General features: G+C 42.5%; 1 protein-coding gene across 3 annotated transcripts in view; it reads left to right on the forward strand.

The window, feature by feature from the left end:
* The window catches only part of CDCP1 (CUB domain containing protein 1), a 65,405-nt gene that overhangs the window by 737 nt on the left and 44,134 nt on the right, over positions 1-20,534 (forward strand). The window lies entirely within an intron of this gene.

The following is a 20,534-nucleotide window of genomic DNA, read 5'->3' on the forward strand; positions in this document are numbered from 1 at the left end:
CTGAACCTAGATACTGGTATAAAATCTATTTATACCTCCTTCCCTGAAATTTTATCTCTTGAATCTGAAGTGATGGTGGCTCTTGGCTTTCCTAAAAAAAAACTTTTCCTATTTTGCTTCATGTATAATTCTTTCAGATATTCTTGTATAGGTTGGAGTCCCAGATCTGTTCATTTTCCAAATTATATCTTTTAGGCAATTTCTGAATGCATTGTTCTGATGATCTGATGCAACCTAGGTTTATTGTACACATATGATAATCCCACTATGGGGAAAAGATGTAGAAAAAGTCTGATAACACTAGGCTGCAGCTCACTAAATCTTTATGCTTTTTATTTTTTATTTTTTAAATAAAGTTTATTTAAGTTTCATATTTAAAACATTTAAAAAGAAACAAACAACATATAAACAAATATATATACATATATACATTTTGCAGCAGGTATTGAGCATTGGTTACACTTTTCTTTTTTTCTTTTACCCCATAACATTGATGTGATCTACCTTGTTACAATACCTTCCTCGTTCTTTTAATGTTTTAATTTCACAGAATACTTTATGATTAAACGCACATCCTTCATAGTTTCATAACTTATTCAGTTGTCAAATGTTGCTTTTTCTTTAACCATTCATACCAACAGTTCCAAACTCTGTAGTATTCACTATCTTTGTTGTTTTTTAGTAATTGGGTTAGGCTGTCCATCTCTGCACACTCGTGAATTTTTTTAACGACCATCTCCTCTGAAGGGACAATAGACAGTTTCCAATTTTGAGCGTAGGTTATTCTGGCTGCCGTTATAATGTGCAAGATTAAATATTGATATTTTTTTTCTATTTTTGAGTCTATCATACCCAGCAAAAAGGTTTCGGGTTCAAGTTTTACATCTTGTTTAGTTATATTTAGAATCCAATCTTTGACATTTTTCCAAAACTTCTGAGCATATGGACATGTCCACCACATTTGAAAGTATGTTCCCTGGATGCAGTTACACTTCCAACAGTTCGGGGAGAGGTTCGGGAACATCTTAGCCAGTCTCGTGGGTGGCAAGTGCCAATGATACACCATTTTATAGAGATTCTCTTTGTACGAGGCTGACATAGTTTGTAATTTATTTCCCAAATATGTTTCCACTTGTCTAATTCAATACTGTGGTCCACATCTTTTTGCCCAAATTATCATATACTCCTTGACTGTTTCTTCTTTTAATTTATAATCCAATAGATATTTATATATTTTACTAATCAATTTCCTTTCCTCTCCATGCCAAATCTTATATAATTCTTGGTAGGTCATATTAAAACCAAATTGTTCTTTATCTTTTTTGTAATGCATTTGTATCTGTGCATAGGGCCACCATGCTATCTCTTTTCTTTGAATTTATATTTGATTCCTATCTTTTAACTCTGGTTTCATGTAATAGAGCTTTATATCTTGCGATATTATCAAAATCTAAAACGTTTGGATGTGTAACTGCCTCCATTGTAGATAACCACAGTGGGACCTTACATTAATGTACTTTTTTATCTTTTCCCAAATAGTTAATAACACACTCCTTATATAGTGCCTTTGAAGTACAAGTGGTGTTTACTCTTTCCATCGCACATAAATGCGTGCCATCCAAGTTGGAGATCAAAGACCTCTAATGTTAAGATCCTTTTATTTATCAAATTAACCCAGTCTTTGAGCCAGGTTGCTATCGCAGCATAGTAATATGTGGCAAGATCTCTATATTTTCGATGTTTTCCATTAAGCCTGGGTCCATCCATATCTGATCTATTCTAGACCAAGAGTGATGGGGATTGGAAAAGAAAGTATATGGCTTTTTAGATGGATATAGTTCTCTCCACACATTCTTCAAATTTAATTCCCTCACCATGTTATTAAAAGAAGATGGGAATAGTCTCCTTTTATTTTTTTTATTTTTATTTTAGCTTTTATAGTCTTTGTCCTTGTCTGAAACAGCATTTAAATCTCCTACAATACTTGTATATTCAGTTTCTACTATTTTGTGATGGAGTTTATTACAGAATTCTTTTTGATTTACATTCGGGGCATATTCTGTAACTAACAAAATCTTTTTTTAGTTTAATATTATTTCTATAAATAACATTCTCCCTTCATCATCCTTATATACTTGTTTGTGTTGCAGCCAATCTTTTATATATACTATAATACCCCTTTTTCTTTGATTTGAAAGAGCCCAATACATTTTTCCCAAATTGGTATCCTTTAGGAGGTCTGCCTGTTTATCTATGATGTGTACTTGTATACAAATTATGTCTGCTTTTTGTTTTTTAAGTTTTTCAAATGACTGTTTTCTTTTTAATGTTGAGTTTAAACCATTGATATTAACTGAAAATAGGGCGATTTCTCTGTTTGTGTTACTGTCTGTGTAGAACATTTTTTGTTTCTTTCCTTGTTCTGGGTTCTCTTGTACTTGGTTTGTTGTCCTCTTCTACTTCTCTAAGTTTCTGAGATTCTGACTGTTGTGCAAGTTCTTTCTCTTCAGAGAGTTGTTCTTCCTGACTTCTTGTATTTGAATCTTCTCCACTTTCATGCTCTTCCTCAGGTCCCAGATATTGTTTGCGAAATTGATGCGCTTTCTCTACTGTATCGATTATATATTTTTTATCCTGCCATGCTACTAGGAGCCCTTCTGGGATGAGATATCTGAACCATTCTTAATTAACTGAGATGACAAAAACTGGTAGCCCCTTCTTTGCTCCCTAACTCTCCTAGGTATTTGCTTCAGCGTTACCACTTCATGATCTTTATATATCAGTGGCTCATCTCTGTTTTTGCCGTATAACATGTCTCATATCGTCTTTCTCGCGAATCTGATGTGGATTTCTCGGGGTAGTCTGTGTCTTCGGGTGTAATGGGTATGTACTCTGTAGACCTCATTGATGTCATTCTCAATTTCCTGTTTGTCTTTCTGTAGGGCTGTTGCTATCAAATTCGCCATGATTTCACATAGATCTTCCTTTTTATCTTCAACAACGTTCTGGAATCTCAAATAAAATGATGCTTTTTCTAATTCTATATGCACCACGGAATCCCGAAGTTCACAATATAAGACTTTCCAATTTTGTTCCGATTCCTCTAATCTCTTTTCCACCACCGCAGTTCTTGCCTCTCCTGTGTTTAATTTTTGTTCATTTTTTGTCATTGTCTCCTGCATCTTTCCGATTTTACTATCCAAATTTTGTGTCTCGTTCTTTACTACTCCTATTTCAGTTCTCATTTCTAATTTCATGTCTTCGTGATTCCTCGCTATCAGTTCATGGGTTTTTAACCATCATTTCCTGCATCATAGCAAGTGTTGACTGTACTGCCTGCAAACTTTGGGCAGAACTTGTCTTTTCCGCCAGTAACATTGCATCACTTGATCTCTGTCCCAAAGGTGAAGATGTCACTGGTTTCTTCCCTGATTTTACATTTGTAGTTATTGTTGCCATTTTAACTATTTGTAGAAGCTCTCTCCAATCCACCATCAACTATCCCTAGTGAAGTTATATTGTCTTCTCCTTTGAATACAGTATACGTATTAATATATATATTGTTAAATAAGAGTTATCTATTATAGATAGTCCCAGACAGATCTTATTTCTATTTCTTAAATGCTCAAATATTCTAAGGTTTAAAAAGTTAAATATTAATCATATATATATATATATATATATATATATATATATATATATATATATATGTATATGTATATATGTATATGTATATGTATATGTATATGTATATGTATATGTATGTATATATGTGTGTGTGTATGTATGTATGTATGTATATATATATATATGTATATGTGTATATATATATATATATATATATATATATATATATATATATATATATATATATATATATATGTAATATATGGATCTTTGGTTATTCGGGTTTTCTCCCGCGTAAGATTGGAAGTATCTAGGCAACGTTTTGATGAAGTCTCATTCATCATCTTCAGGCTTCTGTCTTCAGCTCTGTGCTTATCAGAGTGATAAACACAATCTGTCGGCCTCCATCCGAGTGTCAAGCCCATCATCACATTCAGCACTTCATTCATTAAACCAGATTTACTTGTGGAGGCGATGAACTGGCTTTGGGTCATGGATGTTTCCATTGTGTCCAGTTACCGAATGTGGGAGACCTGGGACATTAAGGTCTCCAATATGGACAGCCTGACTGCGTCGCTGATATTCACTGTTGGGCTACCGTTTCCTCTTCTGTCTCGGTCTACCACCTCCCTGTCATCATTTCTAACCAGGGACTGCTTTATGAACCATTTGGCACTGGGCTACGGACTTTGGGCTTGAGCCGCAGGGACTGCATGGACATTGGTCTCCTAACCATCACAAGCTTGATCAAATGTTACGATGCTTACATGCACAGAACCGGGAAAGGTTGAGTCCAGACCTTGGGTGACGTGATTAATGACATTGCCACAAGCAGCAACTCCACTAGTGTGACCATCCCTAGTGAATTTTCGCTGTCAGAGAGGTTTTGCCTCTCTGATAATTTATGATACCCTGGAGCCTGGGAGGATTGTCACGCACGACCCTCCCACGCTCTGTTTTTGCTGGCAGAGGCACCACGGGATGGTCCTTTGCAATTTCTAGGGCAGCCCTCAGGCCAGATCTAAGCACCTTGCAGGCCAGCTCCAGCTCCCAGGCCTTGAGTTTGACACCCCTGATCTATATAAACCACATACGATTCTATAGAAGGAATTTACAGAGTTATGAGAAGCCTCTCCTCTGTTGTGTGTTACTCATTCTAACAGAGCCCTTAAGAGGTACAGGTAGCCCTCAACTTACAACGATTCATTTAGTGACTGTTCAAAGTTACAATGGCATTGAAAAAAGTGACTTAAAATCATTTTTCATATTTATGACCGTTGCAGCATTCCTATGATTAAAATTCAGATGCTTGGCAACTGGTTCATATTTATGACAGTTGCAATATCCCATGGTCAGGTGATCATTTTTTGTGACCTTCTGACAAGCAGAGTCAATGGGGAAGCTAGATTCATTCACTTAACAACCTTATTATCTAATTTAACAACTGCAGTGAGTCACTTATCATCTGTGACAAGAAAGGTTGCAAAATGGGGCACTTAACAATTGTCTCCCTTAACAACAGAAATTTTGGGCTCAATTGTGGTAAATTGAGGACTACCTGTATTGGATTACAACTTTCATCATTTCCCTTTGAGTACAGCCAATTGGAATTGTTTGTAGGACTACACCCTGGGAAAGACAAATAGTATTTATTGCTCCCAAATGTTAAGAACTTCTAATTCCTCCATTTCTGGGCCTTGCATCTATTGTCCTTTTTTTCTTAAGATAACCTATAGCTAGACAAGAAGTGATAATTTTTCAGGCCAATTTTTTTATAGACAAGCATTTTCAGATATTTTAGTTACTTAATTCCTTTCTGTATTGTTCTTTTGCTATGGCATGGAAAAGACTAGTTAACCAGACATGATATTCTTCCGATTAAAATCGGAATTCCAATTTTTTGGGAATCGCCCCCTCACCCTTTCCCCCTTCTTCTCCTTCCCCTCCCTCGGAGGCCCCCTGAGTCAGGAGTTGCTACCGCTGGCGCTGCTCTGCGTGGCTCCAGTCCCGCATTGCCTCGGGAAGGGAAAGGCAAAAAGGAAGAGCCGCGGCGGTGCTTTGCAACGGCAGCAGCGGCACCGGAGACTCAGGCGCAGCGGCTCCCGGTTTTGCCTTTCCCTTCCCGAGGCAACGCGGGACTGGAGCAGCGCAGAGCCGCGCCGGCGGTAGCAACTCCTGACAGCCCCAGCTGGACACCTGAGTGGAGCCCCGGCGGTGCTAAGCGGCAGGAAAAGGGAGCTGGGCAGCCACAGACCAGCCGTCTCTCCGTCTGACGGCCTCGGCCGAATCTCTGCCTCCCAGCACGCTTGGTCCTCCGCCCGCAGGCTTCCCCGGCCCCTTGCCAAGCGGGTTTTCCACCCCAGCCCAGCAGGGCCCTTGCTGCCTTCCCCTCGCCTGGCCGGCCGGGCTCCTTGGGCAACCCAGCTGCCTCGTGCCGAGAAGCGCGTTGCCAGGCAGGGGCTACGCAGTGCAGGACAACACGCCACCGCCCGGCCCTGGCGAGGGAAAGCAGCGGGCACTCCCCGGGCAGCAGCCTCAGCCCCGCCACCAGGGAAGCGGCTGCCCAGCTCCGGAGCTGATCCACACCTGACCGGCTGGAAAGGAAGGGTGTGTAGCGTTGGTGTTGTGTGTGTGATTTCTTGGCGCGCGGCGCGGGGTCTCTTGGCCGGCCCCGATTTTTTTTCCAGGGGAATATCATGCCTAGTTAACATGTACTAAGCCATGGTTTATTTAACTTTGGTTGTTTAATAAATCATAATGGCCTAGTTTATTCAAAACTAATGATTTATAACACAATTATCAAGCTCACATATACCTCAGTAAATTCAACCAAAAATACCACATTATGACTTAGTATTATGGCATAGATACTAAATCTCACACACGTTTGTGAGATATTTTACATGTTTGTATTAAACTAAATTGTATCCATTAAATTGAATTAAGATGGAGCACCCACTGATATGTGGGAGCCCAGCCAATTTGATTTACTTAATTCTGGTTAAACTGTGGCTTTGTAATATATGATTATTACATTAGGATGGGATAGAGGCTATATTACAGCTTATTTGTTTTAATAGAAGGATATAACAGCTGTTGTCCTAGAAAACAGACCCCACATGCTTTCATTCCAGAAATCTCATTTTTTGAATGTAGGAAGTGTGGAACAATGGACCTAGTTAATTAGAATTTTAGTGGATTTGAGCTTTTCAATCCAGACTGGATAGTCTTGCAAACTGATAAATGCCGCTGTAACTTTTGATTTTCTGCACTGGTTTTTTTTTTTTTGCAATTCACCTCTGATTCTAGATATTAAATACAGGTAGTCCTGAACTTATGACCACAATTGAGCCCAAAATTTATGTTACCAAATGAGACTTTGTTAAGTGAATTTTGCCCCATTTTAGATCTTTTCTTGACACATTCGTTAAGTGAATCATTGCAGTTGTTAAATTGGTTATAACAGTAATTAGTTATTAATTAATTGGTTACTGTTAAATTGGTTATTACAGTAATTGGTTACATGGTTATTAAGTGAAGCAGGCTTCTCTATTGACTTTGTCAGAAGGTCAGAAAGGGTGATTACATGACACCAGGACATTGCAACTGTCATAAATATGAACTAGTTGCCTAGCGTCCGAATTTTTGATCGCATGATCTGATGCTACAATGGTTGTAAGCTTGAAAAAGTCATGAGTCACTTTTTCTGTGCCACTGAACTTTGTACTGTCACTACATGAACTATTCTAAGTCAAGGATATCTAGTACTGATACTGAAAAGCATGCATCATTAGTTCAGTGCATGTTCAGACCCAGAGAAGTGATACTGCCCTGACTAAAGTGCTGTGGTAAAAGCATTACTCTGACATTTAACGAAAAGGGTGTATTGGAATCACTAGATCATTCTATTTGTCTCCAGTATTCTTGTGCGCCTGAAACATTTATCTCCTGAGGACAAGTTATGTCAGTCTGTTCCAATGCATCATTTCATGGTGAGTCAGCTCATCAGAACAAGCTAATTCATTATCACATGCTTATTTGTTAATCCATTTATCTAGCATGGTGGTTCAAATTAGATTTAATGGCAGTCCTATTTTAAAATGGTACCACAGTGCAGACATTTGAAGATATCCATCTTGACATCTTCAAGGCATTGAAATGAACTGCTTCATTTGAAAGATTATCTTCCATGCATGCACAGTTGTGCAGAAGATCTGCTGGGTTGCATGTAACTTGGGTGTTGTAACTTGGAAGTGGCCCCACTTAGTTTTGCAGACCAAAAGCAACACACCAAAGCAAAATTTTGTCAAAGCCTTAATCAAAGTGAATACTCTTTGCTTTGAATATGCCTTCCAATATGGATATTGTCAGAAAGTTTTACAGTACAACTTTTCTTCATCTGAGGTATAATAGGTTATTAGATAAGGGAAAATAAAGGAACAAACAACATGTTGCAAGATTTGCATGAATACACCTGATCTGAATTTCTACTTAAACTATTCTACATTAAAAATGTATATCTATATTTTAAAATGTACCTTTAAATTGCTACATGTATGTATTGTTTTGGGAGAGGTCTTGTCTTTTACTTTTGTCACCAACTGAAGCTGAGGAAAATAATCATTATGTAGAACAATTTGAAGGATTCTCATGTTAATTCATCTAAAACAGGGATGTCAAATTGGCAGCCCGTGGGCTGGATATGTCACATGCAGGCCATATCCACCCCAGCTCCGCGAAGAGAAAAAACACCCATGATCTAAAACATTTTTATATTGCTTCCCATTTTTTAAAAAAATCTACAAGTACAAGTAGTATGGTAAGAATTGTAGCTATAGAGTTTGATGTGCCTTCCATGTATTTGTAAAATACTTTGATTACTATTATTTGGTTTTGACTTAGCATGTTGTGTGGACTCAGTAAATCATGATTATATAAAATTTTCTTTAGTTAATACAGAAAATGCTCACAGTGTATTCAGTTGCCCAATATATTTAGGTTAGGACTGGGACCAGTGTCCAGTTGACCAGAAAACAACATGGAGGTACTTTGTTGCAGACATAAGAAAGTTTTAGAAGCTTAGCTGTTTCTGCAGTCCACAGATATGTTGTTCAAAAAATAAACTGAATCCTACCCATGTGATTAGTGTATAATTCTCTCTGTTGGCTGGATTCAGAAAACTGGATTAAATAAATACTAATAAATGAGCTTATAAGCTATCATACAAACACAGCTCATAGATGAAATTAATAAAATTAATATCTATTCTAATTTATAAATCATGGTTTGGCTTAGCATGGTGGTTTTCCCTTGTAAGGCTGCGACAGGTCAGGATGGGTGGCATTCTTCCTTATTCTGTTCAGGACTGAGTCTGTGCAAAAAGCTTATTAGCCTAGCTCCACCCACTCTGGGTAACTCCTCCCAAGTTTATGTTCAGTTCTTAACAGAATAGGATGTGTGTGATTGCCTCTCCTGCCTTTGGAACTTTCCTTCCAAAGGCAGCCTTTCTTGAATTTTTTTTTTTTGTTTCTGTTCCTTTCTTGCTACAAAAAGCCTCCTTTTTGCCTTCCCGGTTTTAAATTTGACACTCCACTGCACAGCTGATGAGTGGGATCGCCAAACAGCTGAGGACTGCTCCGGATCCCCAGGGGCTGCAGCAGCCGTTTCCAGCCCTTTCGGGCAAAGATCAGATTGGAGATCGGCCAGGTGGCCAGAAAGCGAGAGCGGAGGCTTCCGGCATTGCTGGGAAGCTGCAGGGCCGTTTTTCGGCACTCCGTGGTGAAGAGGAGGTGATTTTCTCTCCAGGAGGCATTTTGTTTTGAGGAGCATGGGCGGCGACCACGCTCTGTTCACTGTGAGGATTGTTCTACCCCGCGGTGTGGCAGCAGCAGCTTGGATCCTGCAGCTGCCTTGTGAATTTGAGTTTCTTACCTTTCTCTGCCTGGCAGAGCATCGGAAGCCAGGGAGGATCCATTCCTCTCCCCAGGGAAGAAGAAGGCGGCCAATTTGAAGACTCCTCATGACCGGTGGCCATTTTGAAGACTCAGACATCCATTTCAAGGAGACTTCTTCCCACCACTTCTGTGCCTTTGGTCACCACCAGTTGCCTTTGGAGCTGTGGACGACATCAAAGGGTAGGCGCTATAAATTTCAATTTTCCCGGTGGGGGATTGGTTTCCCTGTCCTGAAGTAGACCAGGGCCCTTGGGCTCCTGGCAGGGTCTTGTCTCTCTATATTGCCCTTACAAGCCCAGGAGGGTTTGAGTCCCAGTAGGAAGAGAAATCTTTCTACTGAGATGTTTTTGGGCTGAAGAAAGTGGTGGTGGTGTGGAGATAGAGAAGATTTCCCCTGAAGATGGTTTCGTAAATCCCTTTGAGTACTCTCCTCCTGACACATGACTCCCAGTCCACATTTGGCCTGGCTGCTCCAGATGGCTGAAGCCCCAAGGGAAACCAGAACTTCAAAAGGTGGCTCCTGCTGCTTCTACCAAAGGGAAGCAGCCCATAAAAAAGGCCTTGAGAGCGGAGGAGAGGGATGCTTCCAGGCTCCATCAGGCCATTGAGAAGCAAATAGGCAAGGTGCATCAGGCCTCTTTTCGCTCTACATCTGCACGACCCCCCGTCTCCAGCATCACTCATCAGTGAAGTGGATTTGGAGGAGCCTGGGCCTTCTTCCAAACCTGGGATCCGAACTTGGGCCGCTGATGTTTCCAGAAGAGGCACTTCTCCCATTCCTTCGGATGGCTACGGTCAAGCTGAGGATCTTCATGGGGAACCAGCACCTTGGTAGGAGCGTGGGTGTAGTAAACGGGGTGGAACCTCCTTTACTTCTACTGACCCTGCAGCCAGACCTACTGATCCTTCTGATCTGAATGTCCCTGTTAATTTGCAGGCAATCAGGAAGGGCATCTCAGAAGGCTTGCAGAGAGCTACCTGTCATTCATCTGCAACTTCTGATTCATCAGAAAGGAGATCCAGGGTTAGTGAAGCTCTCTTGTCAAAACGAGGCTCCTTTGTCCAGGATCCAGTTTCTGGGTTGGCTGAAGACCTCGCTCCTGCGGCCTCAGTGGTTCCATCGTTGGTGGGTGAACCTGATCAGCCTCAATCTGATAGGTCATTGGATGAAAGCCCTTCACAGCGAGATTCAGTTTGTGGGTTGTTTTAATCATTCTTTGTTTAGTCCCTTGTTGTTCAAGGCCAGAAACACCGTGAGGTTGATAAACACAGATGAGGAAACAGCACCCACACTCCCTCCGGAGGAGTTAGGTCCTGTTTTCTGAGTCTGCAGTCAAGAAAGAAGTGGTCCCATCACCAAAGCTGTTCCTGAAGGTTATCAAGAAACAGCTTGAAGCTCCTGCCACAGGAGGATCCTCTGATCGCAGGTTCTTCAACACTTACCAAGACCCTTCAGGTCCCCATAGTTACTGCTTTGATGACCTCCTCGTCTACATTTCAGACCCAGAGGAAGTCCTCAAGGCAGAAAAGCAAGTGGAACAGTCGCTACAGCGATCCCATTTGCCCGCTGCCTGGGCTGTTCAGGCTTCTACAGCGGCTTCTTGCTTTACGAATACCTCGCTCAAGTTACTGAAGCATCTGCGGGAAGGGATTCCCTCATCAGATGTCAGTACCCGCTAGGACATCAACAAGATCATGGCGGATACTGAAATTTATGGCAGGTGCCTCCTTGCCTAGCGCCAGATTTGCCATGATGGCCATTGCCTCCTCGGTGGCAGCCAGCGTAGGTGCGGGCTACACAACTGGCAAGCTGATGGCAGACGTAGAGGGTAGTTGGCGTCTGCCCTGGTCCTAGGGGATAAGATCTTTGATCAGGTCCTTGAGCCCCTTCTGATGGAGAACTAGGACAAGAGGGAAATTCTTCCTTCACTTCTACAGAGAGTGGAACATTGATCTGCTCCTTATTTCAAATGCCCGCAGTTCAGAGGAGAGTCAACTTCCAGTTTTCCACCAGCATTCGAAACCTGCTTATCAACAATCAGAACCTTGTCCTGACTGCTCAGACAAGAGTAGGCAGCACTTTTCTTCTAAACGGCCCTTTCAAAGAGGAGGAAGTCGCCCATTCAATCGTCAGCGCTAGTGCACAGTCTATCCCCATTGGTATTCGTTTAGTATGGTTGGCTGACCAATGGGAGGGTATTACTTCAGACACCTGGGGTCTGTCCACCATTAGATTGGGTCTTTCACTAGAATCTACTCCACTCCTCTGAGGATTTTTCTCTCCTGCCCAGTATCTACAGATACTGTGAGGCAGAGTCTGAGAGAGTCGGCCATCCAGCATTTGCTGGACCTCAAAGCCATTTGGGAGGTTTCCCTCAACAACAGGGGATGGCATGCTTGTCATTGGATGGCATGCCAGAATTTTCATTTTTCCTAAGGCCTCAGGAGGTGGTGGGGGGTGGAGGACAATTCTTGATCTGATACGACTCAATACTTTTGTTGTGTACAGGCATTTTCAAATGCACTCCTTTGCTTCCATCTTGGAAAGCGTTTGGCAGGGGGACTTCCTCACATCAGTAGACTTCACAAAAGCCTATTTACAAGTCCCTATTTGTTTCTCCCACAGGAGGTTTTTTTCCTTAGGTTTTGTCCTCAGGGACGTCTTTTCCAATACAGGGCTCTCCCCTTTGGGTTGTCTTCTGCCCCTTGGGGTTTCACCAAGATTCTGTCCCCTTAACAGCGCACCTCCGTACTTTTCCGGTGCTTTTACCATGTTATTTAGATGACATTTCATCTTGTCTGAGGTCACAATTTCAGTTCTGCAGGACCTAGAGTTGTCTATTAATAGAAAAAAGAGCTATTTCTCTCCTCCTACTCGCCTCCTTCATTTGGGAGCAATAACTGTTACTAGGATATGTCAGGTTTCTCTCCCAGAAGTGACTGGTTGGCCTTCAGGGGTTGATTAGGGGCATTCATGGCTGGAGTTCTGTCCCTTTGGACTTTCTCCTCAGCCTCTGGGGAAAAGGATATCCTGTATTGGTATTGTTCCCTGGGCCAGTATACATGCCAGATCCTTACAGTGATTTTTGCTTCCTTTCCAGAGAGCGGGGTCCAGTCATTCCCTCAGGAAAGTAACATTGTCTAATCAAATTTTGGCTTTCCTTCCACTGGTGGCTGTCCAGGGCCATGTCCAAAGGGGCAGTCTTTCAAGCTGGAATCCTGCTGGTCTTTTCCACTGAGGTTTCCTTGTATGGTTGGGGACACCATTCAGGTTCCCCCTGGGCTCAAGGATTGTGGTCACATCAGGATCAGGTTCATAGCATCAATGGGTTAGAGCTTAGAGCCGTTAGTTTGGGCCCTCAGAAAGTTTCTCTCCCAGGTGGAGGGATCTAATCTGGTTATGACTGACAATGTGGTCTCAAAAGCCCATATTAATCGACAAGGAGGTACCAGGTCCTTTTCTCTTATGACAGGTGGAGTCCCTGGTCAGATGGGCGGAACGACATCTTTGGTCAATTAGACCTGAGTATATTTCTGGTTCTGATAATGTACGGGAAGATTTGCTCAGCAGGACGTCCATTGACCATTCCAAATGGCAACTACATCCTTTCTTATTTCAGCAAAACTCCCTGCGGTTTGGATTGCCAGTAGTAGATTTATTTGCCTCATCCCTTAATGCATATCGGCCCAGGTATTATACTAGGTATTTCTTCCAAGCAGCTGGAGACACTAACGCCTAACATTGCAGCTGGCCTCCTGGATTTCTCTACGCCTTTCCACCTTTGCCACTGATCCCAGCGGTGATTCAAAAGCTCTTGTTGGAGAGGACCAAAATCATATTGGTGGCTCCTTTTTGGCTTCACCGGCATTGGTTTGCTGATTTGATGGGCCTTTCAGTGATCCCTCCTTGGTGGATTCCTCAGGAGGATGTATCTCTTCTCCAAGGGTCCCTGTCTCATCCAGAGCCCCAGTGGCTTCAACTGACAGTTTGATGATTGTGTGGGTCATCTTAAAAAACCACCAACTTTCCAACAAGGTTATCCAAACCATTCAGGCTTCCAGGCGCCCTTCTACAATTTGCATTTATGAAGCTACTTGGCAATCCTTCTCAACTTGGTGTGTTAAGTCCAACATCTCTCCTCTGCAAGCTTCGGTGGCTGCAATCTTGGAATTCTTACAGGCTGGCCTGGATCTTTTCCCCAACACCCTCTGCAGGCAGGTGTCAGCCATCTTGTCGGTCTTGTCTGGTGGGAAGTGGAATCTTTGGCTCGGCACCCTACAGTCCGTTGGTTCCTCAGTGGAGTGACCAACCTTTGCCCTCCTATGGTACATAGGTACCCCACTTGGGATCTGACCAAGGTTCTGCAGTCCTGCACAAAACCTCTGTTTGAGCTTCGACAATCCAGTCTTCATCTCCTTACTCTGAAAATAACTTTCCTACTGGCAGCCACTTCGGCAAGGAGAGTTTCGGAGTTGGTGGCTCTCTCGATTTGCCCTGACCCCGGCATCTTCCATCCGCTGGGTGGTTTTAAGATTGGTCACAGCCTTCATTCTGAAGGTCAACACTCTTTTCCACAGGGCTCAGGAGCTGGTGCTTCCAGATTTCTGTCCTCATCCAGTCCATGAGTTGGGGAGAAGAAACTTTGGCGCACTCAGGAAGTGTGCATAGCTTTACAAAACTTACATTAATCATACTGCTGTTTTCCACAGGGCGGAGTCTTGGTTGGCTCATTCCAACCTTCCTTGTTGGGGGGGGGGGTAAGTTTTCTCTACTGTGAGTAGAGGGATCAAGGCAGGCATAGCTCAAGCCCATTTCAGCAGGTCCCTGTCAATTCCCAGGGGCATTACAGCCCATTCCACTTGTAGTGCGGCTATGACAACGGCATGGGCTACCCAGGTGTTGGTGGAAGAAATCTGCAGGTCTGCTGCCTGGACTTCACCTTCGCCTTTCATCCGTCACTATCACCTGGATTCCTTCACTTCAGAGGATGTGGCATTTAGTAGACGGGTCCTCCAACAAGTCATTTTGGTATGTGCCAGCCAGGACCAGTCTTAACCCTCCCAAGGACAACCCTGCTTTGGTATGTCCCATCCTGACCTGTCACAGCCTTACAAGGGAAAATTGGCATTGTTTACCTGAATGCCACTTTTCCTTGTAGGCAAGCCAGGTCAGCCCCACCCTAGGGGTAGTTTCCTTTCATGGGACCTGGGGGGGGGGGTGTCCTGCTAATGTTCTTGTTTTTTCTTTCTCCTTTCTTAGAGGCAATCCAGTCTGTCTGACTTCACATAAACAGGGGAGGAGTTACCCAGAGTGGGTGGAGCTAGGCTAATAAGCCTTTTGCACAGACTCAGTCCTAAACAGAATAAGGAAGAGTGCCACCCATCCTGACCTGTCTTGCCTACAAGGAAAAGTGGCGTTCAGGTAAACAACGCCCATTCTAAAATTTTATAATGCCCCAGTCTCTTAAAATTATAAATAAATACATGTGAATAAAACTAATGATTCTTTGGGCAAGATTAATGATTAGACAAGAAATAAATGTACTCTTTCAAAGTTAAGTTTTGATCTATACAGGTAGTCTTTGACCTATAGCCTACAATTTCAGTTGTAAGTTATAATAGTTGTAAGTCAAGGCATCCACATGATCGGTCTGATTTTATTACCATTTTTTATTGTGAATGTGTAAATTAGTTCAGTATATGTTTTGGATTTTCCATAAAATGTGAATGATACAAACTTTTTCTTTCTTCATTTGTATAGGTAGTCCTCTACTTATGACCATAATTGAATTCAAAATTTCTGTTTCTAAATGAGACAGTTGTTAAATATGTTTTGCCCATTTTATGACCTTTATTGTCATTGTTGTTAGATAGTGGGCTGATTGAAGAGGCAGAGGCAGATCTTCGACTTCAAACTCTTTATTACATCAGCAAAACCCAGCCACAGCCTGTCTGACAGCTTGCCCTTTTATAAGGAGCTGTCAGATGGCTTAGCCAATGAAAACAAACTATTTTCATGTCTTGGTGATGGACCTGAGTGAAGTCTTTATTCCTTGGCTTCACTAGACAGGACATTGACCAATCAGAAGATGGTTAGCTGACATAGTCACACAGGTAGGCGAGCCAGCAGTGAGCTTGCTCCGACCTGCGCAGTTCAGTTGGAGCAGCAGTCAGGTCAGTCGAGGCAACTGCTGCTCCTGGGTTAGCCAATGGAATTGCCTGGAACTTGACCCTGGTGCATGCACCCATCAGTCATTTAGGGTCATGTGTACTCCTGGAGGGATTTTGGGACTTTTATTATTTTCTAGTGTGGTGTTTTTATTTTTTGTTATTTTGTGTTTGTGCCGGTGAACTGAGATACCCAACCGGCCTCAGAATTGGTTGATGTGCCTTTGCCATAGTCGACCATCCTCTAACTCTACTCTATATGAGCGGGACCCAGAGAGCAACCCCGGCCTAGTTGTGGGCATAGACTAAACCCCCTACATTAAATGACTGGAGCTGGCTGGTTGAGTTGGTGGGTGTTTCTGCTGCTTAGTAAGGGTGTAGCTGGTCTGGCTCTGTCCTTAGCCAGTGATCCATTAAAAGCTCACATGGGCTTCGATTTGTGGTGACGCTAGATGTTGGACTAAAAATAATTTATCAATCCACGCTTGCCAATCCCCTGGGCCCATTCTTGATAGTGCCTCCTTGGTTGATCGCACCATTCTTTCCGCCTGCCCATTACTGCTGGGGTGAAACGGCGCAACCAGGGCATGGTGGATCCTCTGTTCACCTAAAGAGTTTGAATTGAGTGGCTGTAAACTGGGGCCCATTATCTGATACTAGGACATCTGTTGGCCGTATATTGAAAACAGCTTTCTTAATATCCTAATGACTGCCTTAGCTGTGGTTGAGGACATGAGTACTATTTCTAGCCAATTTGACTAAGCCTCCACTATTACCATGAATGTTTGGCCTTGGACTGGCCCTGCAAAATCTATGTGCACGCTTGACCAGGGTGCTTTTGGTGTCTCCCATTCATGCGCCAGGGTAGAGGGGGGTGCTAGTCTGGATTCCTGACATGGTTTACATATGGCAATCCACTCAGCTATTTTCCTGTCCATGTTTGGCCACCACACGTAACTTCTGGCTAGTGCCTTCATCCTTACTATGCCAGGATGACTCAGGTATAGGATCTCTAATATTGGTCTCCTTAGTTTTGGTGGTACTATCACGTGATCCCCACATACCAAACAACCCTTTTGGGCAGATAGCTCGTGTTGCCAAGTTTGAAATGGCTCTAAGTCCACACCGACTGGCCGCTTTGGCCACCCCTTCCATACCCAGATGAGTATTTGGGCCAAGGTTTTGTCCTTGGCAGTGTGTCTTGCTATTTCAGCCACCGTAATGGGGCTGGAAGCAAACTCCTCAATGAGGAGTATGGGTGCGACAGGTGCTGGGTCTTCCACAATCGCTGGAAGCAGGCATCGGCAGAGAGCATTGGCATGGCCCAGGGATTTGCCAGGTCGGTGAACTAGTTGGTAGTTGTAGGCCACCAGAAAGATTGTCCATCACATCATGCGCAGTGACAAAATGTTTTGGTGTTGGGTGGTCCCCCAGCAAGCAGGTCCAGGAGAAGTTTATGGTCAGTTATCAGTTCGAATTGCCTGCCATAGAACTACTCATGAAAACACTTCCCCCCCCCCAACTGCAGCCAGCACCCCTTTGTCCAGCAGGCTGTAGTTCTGTTCAGCTGCCGACAATGTCCTGCTGACAATAAAAAGCAATTGGGCCTCAACCCCATTCGGGATTCAATGGCTGAGGATGGCCCCGACGCCAAACGGGGAGACATCACATTTGAGCATGACTGGAAGAGTCTCATTATATTGCATTAAAATACTTTTGGATGATAAAAGTTTTTTAACAGCAGCAATGCGGCAACCTCCTTTCAGCCCCAGGTCCATCTTTCCTTTTTACCCAGAAGTTGGTGCAGTGGTTTGGCCTTCTGTGGCGGAAACACACTGTAAAAATTCAACAGTCTCAGGAATGCCTGGAGTTCTGTTTGGTTTCTGGGAGTGGGAGCTTCTTGAATGGTTCTGACCTTGTCTTTAGTGGGATGCAGTCCTGAGCCATCTATCAAGTAACCCAAAAATTCAACCTGGGATACCGCTATCTGGCACTTTTGCTTTTTAACCTTTAGTCCAGGAGTCTTCAAACTTGACAGCTTTAAGACTTGTGGACTTCAACTCCCAGAATTCCTCCTCTAGTCATGTTAGCTCAGGAATTCTGGGAGTTGAAGTCCACAAGTCTTAAACTTGCTAAGTTTGAAGACCCTCCTTTTGGAACCTACTAAGGTCTATTCTTAGTCAGTCAAGGAGTTCCTTGTTGTAGTTAGCTGAGACTAGGGTGTCATCAAAATATGGCACGACCCCTGGAATGCCTTGTAAAAGGCGTTTCATGAGGCTTTGGAATAGTTCTGATGCCACACTGATGGCGAATCTGTGGCATTTAAAAGCCCCCTGGTGGGTTACAATAGTTTGTGCTTCCACTGTGGCATCATCCACCAGTAGCTGTCTATATACCTGTGCAAGATCTAATTTTGCAAAAGTCTTTCCCTTGCTGAGAGAATGTTGCACGACAGGTATGCAACAGGTATTCTGCTGTAATGCCTTGTTAATCGTGCATTTGTAGTCCGCACAGATGCAGACTGAGCCATCTGGTTTGACTGGTGTTACTATGGGTGTCTCCCGCTTTACATGGTCTATCGGCTCCAAACCCCCTTGGGCAATTAATTTATCTAGTTGACTGTCTATTTTGGGCCGTAAGGCAAAAGGGACCCTGCGTGGCTTCATCCTTATGGGGGGACCTTGGGGGTCGACGTTGAAGGAGACGGGGGTCCCTGTATACTTGCCCAAACTCCCATCGAAAACATCCGTGAACTCCTGGATCAGCCCTTCAACGCTGTCAACATGGACGGCATGAACACCAGTCGCCCCCAGGCCAAGGGATGCAAATCAATCCAGGCTGAGCAGGCTTGGCAGGTTGCTGTCCACTATGGTCAGCTTCAGAGGCCCCACAAAATTTTTGAACACTATTTGAAAGATTTCGCTCCCTATGACAGGGATGCAGTTCCTTTGATAGTCCTTCAATTGAATATGCTGGTACTTCAGCTGTTTTTTAGTGATTCCTGGCACTACTTTTTTAATCATTGCCCAGGAAACAATTGACATAGACCCAGTGTCTACTTCCATGCTGCACGGTAAACTCTCAATGAGGACCGTGACATGGATTTTACTTGCTTGTGGTGAACTCATTTGCCTGATGGTTCTTTGATATGTGTTCTTGGGCTCCGCATAGTGTTCTTCACCCTGCTGGGGTTTCCGGGGTTATGGCTTCTTGGGACCCAACTGGTTGGCAGGCTGGTTTGCGTGGTAGGTAGCAGGTTGACTGACGTGACAGGCCCTTGCCAAGTGCCCCTTTCTGTCATACCTCTGGCAAATGACATCTTTAAATCTGTACACCGATCTTGGGTGGTTACCGCTGCACCCAGCGTACACAGTCCGACTCTTCTGTTTTGGCAGTCCTCTTTTTTGTTGATCAGAGGTGGCAAACCTCATCATCCTCGTCAGTTGATTCTTCACACGGTTCTGTCTTGATGCATGGTGACAGCTCTGTGTGAACATGGCTGATAGCTTTTTGAATTGCCACCATAGATTTGTTTGAGGTTTATGTGGCTAGGGCTTCATCTAATGCTGTCTGCAGCATAAGGTTAGGCTTGGCGAGCAAGTGCCTTTGGAGATTTATGTCCCTCACCCCACAAACAATTCTCTACATAGGTTTTCCACTCCCTTGATTTTCTCAACTTTATTTTTAATTATCTCATGTCTCAATTCGAATCATTATATTTATACTTTTTGTCTGTCCTATTTCAATTTCATATTATATTTTCTCATTAAACAAAATTTTCCCCTGTAGTTACTAATTGGAGTATGACCTCTTTATATCTTTTAATTTTATCTATTCAACTCTTATTTAAACTTCAATTTATACCTTTAAGATTAAGCAATCAATATAATACATAACTTCCAATCGAATTCTGCTTGGTACATTCTTAAAGTACACACTATATTCTTAAAAAGTTATATATGTATGTAAATAAAACATTCATTCCATTCCAATGCAATTTTATCGTTAATATTCATTAAAATCTTAACATCTTTTTTTTTCAATTGAATATCATACTTCTTTGTGAACACTTATAAACTTTCCATAATTCTTTTTTTCCATATTTCTCTTCACTTATATTTTTATAAATCATTAATAATAATTAAAATGTTCCCATTCTTTCCTAATTTCATTCTCTCACTTTCTTTTCATTTATTAACTATATTACAATAAATATTTTATCCATCATTTTAGTCATCATATTTTCTAAAAATTATTTCTATTTCTAATACAACAATACTATCTTATGTACCTTTGCAGAATCCCTTTTTCAATTAAATTTTCACCCATTACCTCTAAATAGGCTTATATTTTCAATCCTTATACATTTTCCCTGTTCCTTTATATCTTGTTTCTGTCTTTTATAACTTCTTTGCCTTTCCTTCTTCCCCCCTTCTCCCTCTCCCTTTTTCCCCTTGTCTTTCTACTTCTACTTCTCTTTTCTGTGATCCCCTCTTCTGTTGCTTTCTAATATTGTAATTATTTTTCCAAGTATTCTTTTTTTCGTTGTTTTTTTTTCAAATCTTAGACTTTTCACTCTCTTTCCCCCTTCCTCCCCCCCACATAACATTACTTGATCATTAAAGAAGGCTTCTTCTTTGTCCAGATCTTCTTGTTCTATAAGTGTTTCTTGTTGTTTCTCATAGTTCCAGATCTCCATTTGTAAGAGTTGACATATGAAGCCAAAAGAACCTTTCCCTTCTTGTGCATCTTCTTTATACTTTTTAAGTTCCATTTTTAGTTCTT

Source organism: Notechis scutatus, chromosome Z (assembly GCF_049901735.1).
Source record: "Notechis scutatus isolate UNSWTSFEM ecotype Mainland chromosome Z, rNotScu1.2, whole genome shotgun sequence".
In the NCBI taxonomy this organism is placed as follows: domain Eukaryota; kingdom Metazoa; phylum Chordata; class Lepidosauria; order Squamata; family Elapidae; genus Notechis; species Notechis scutatus.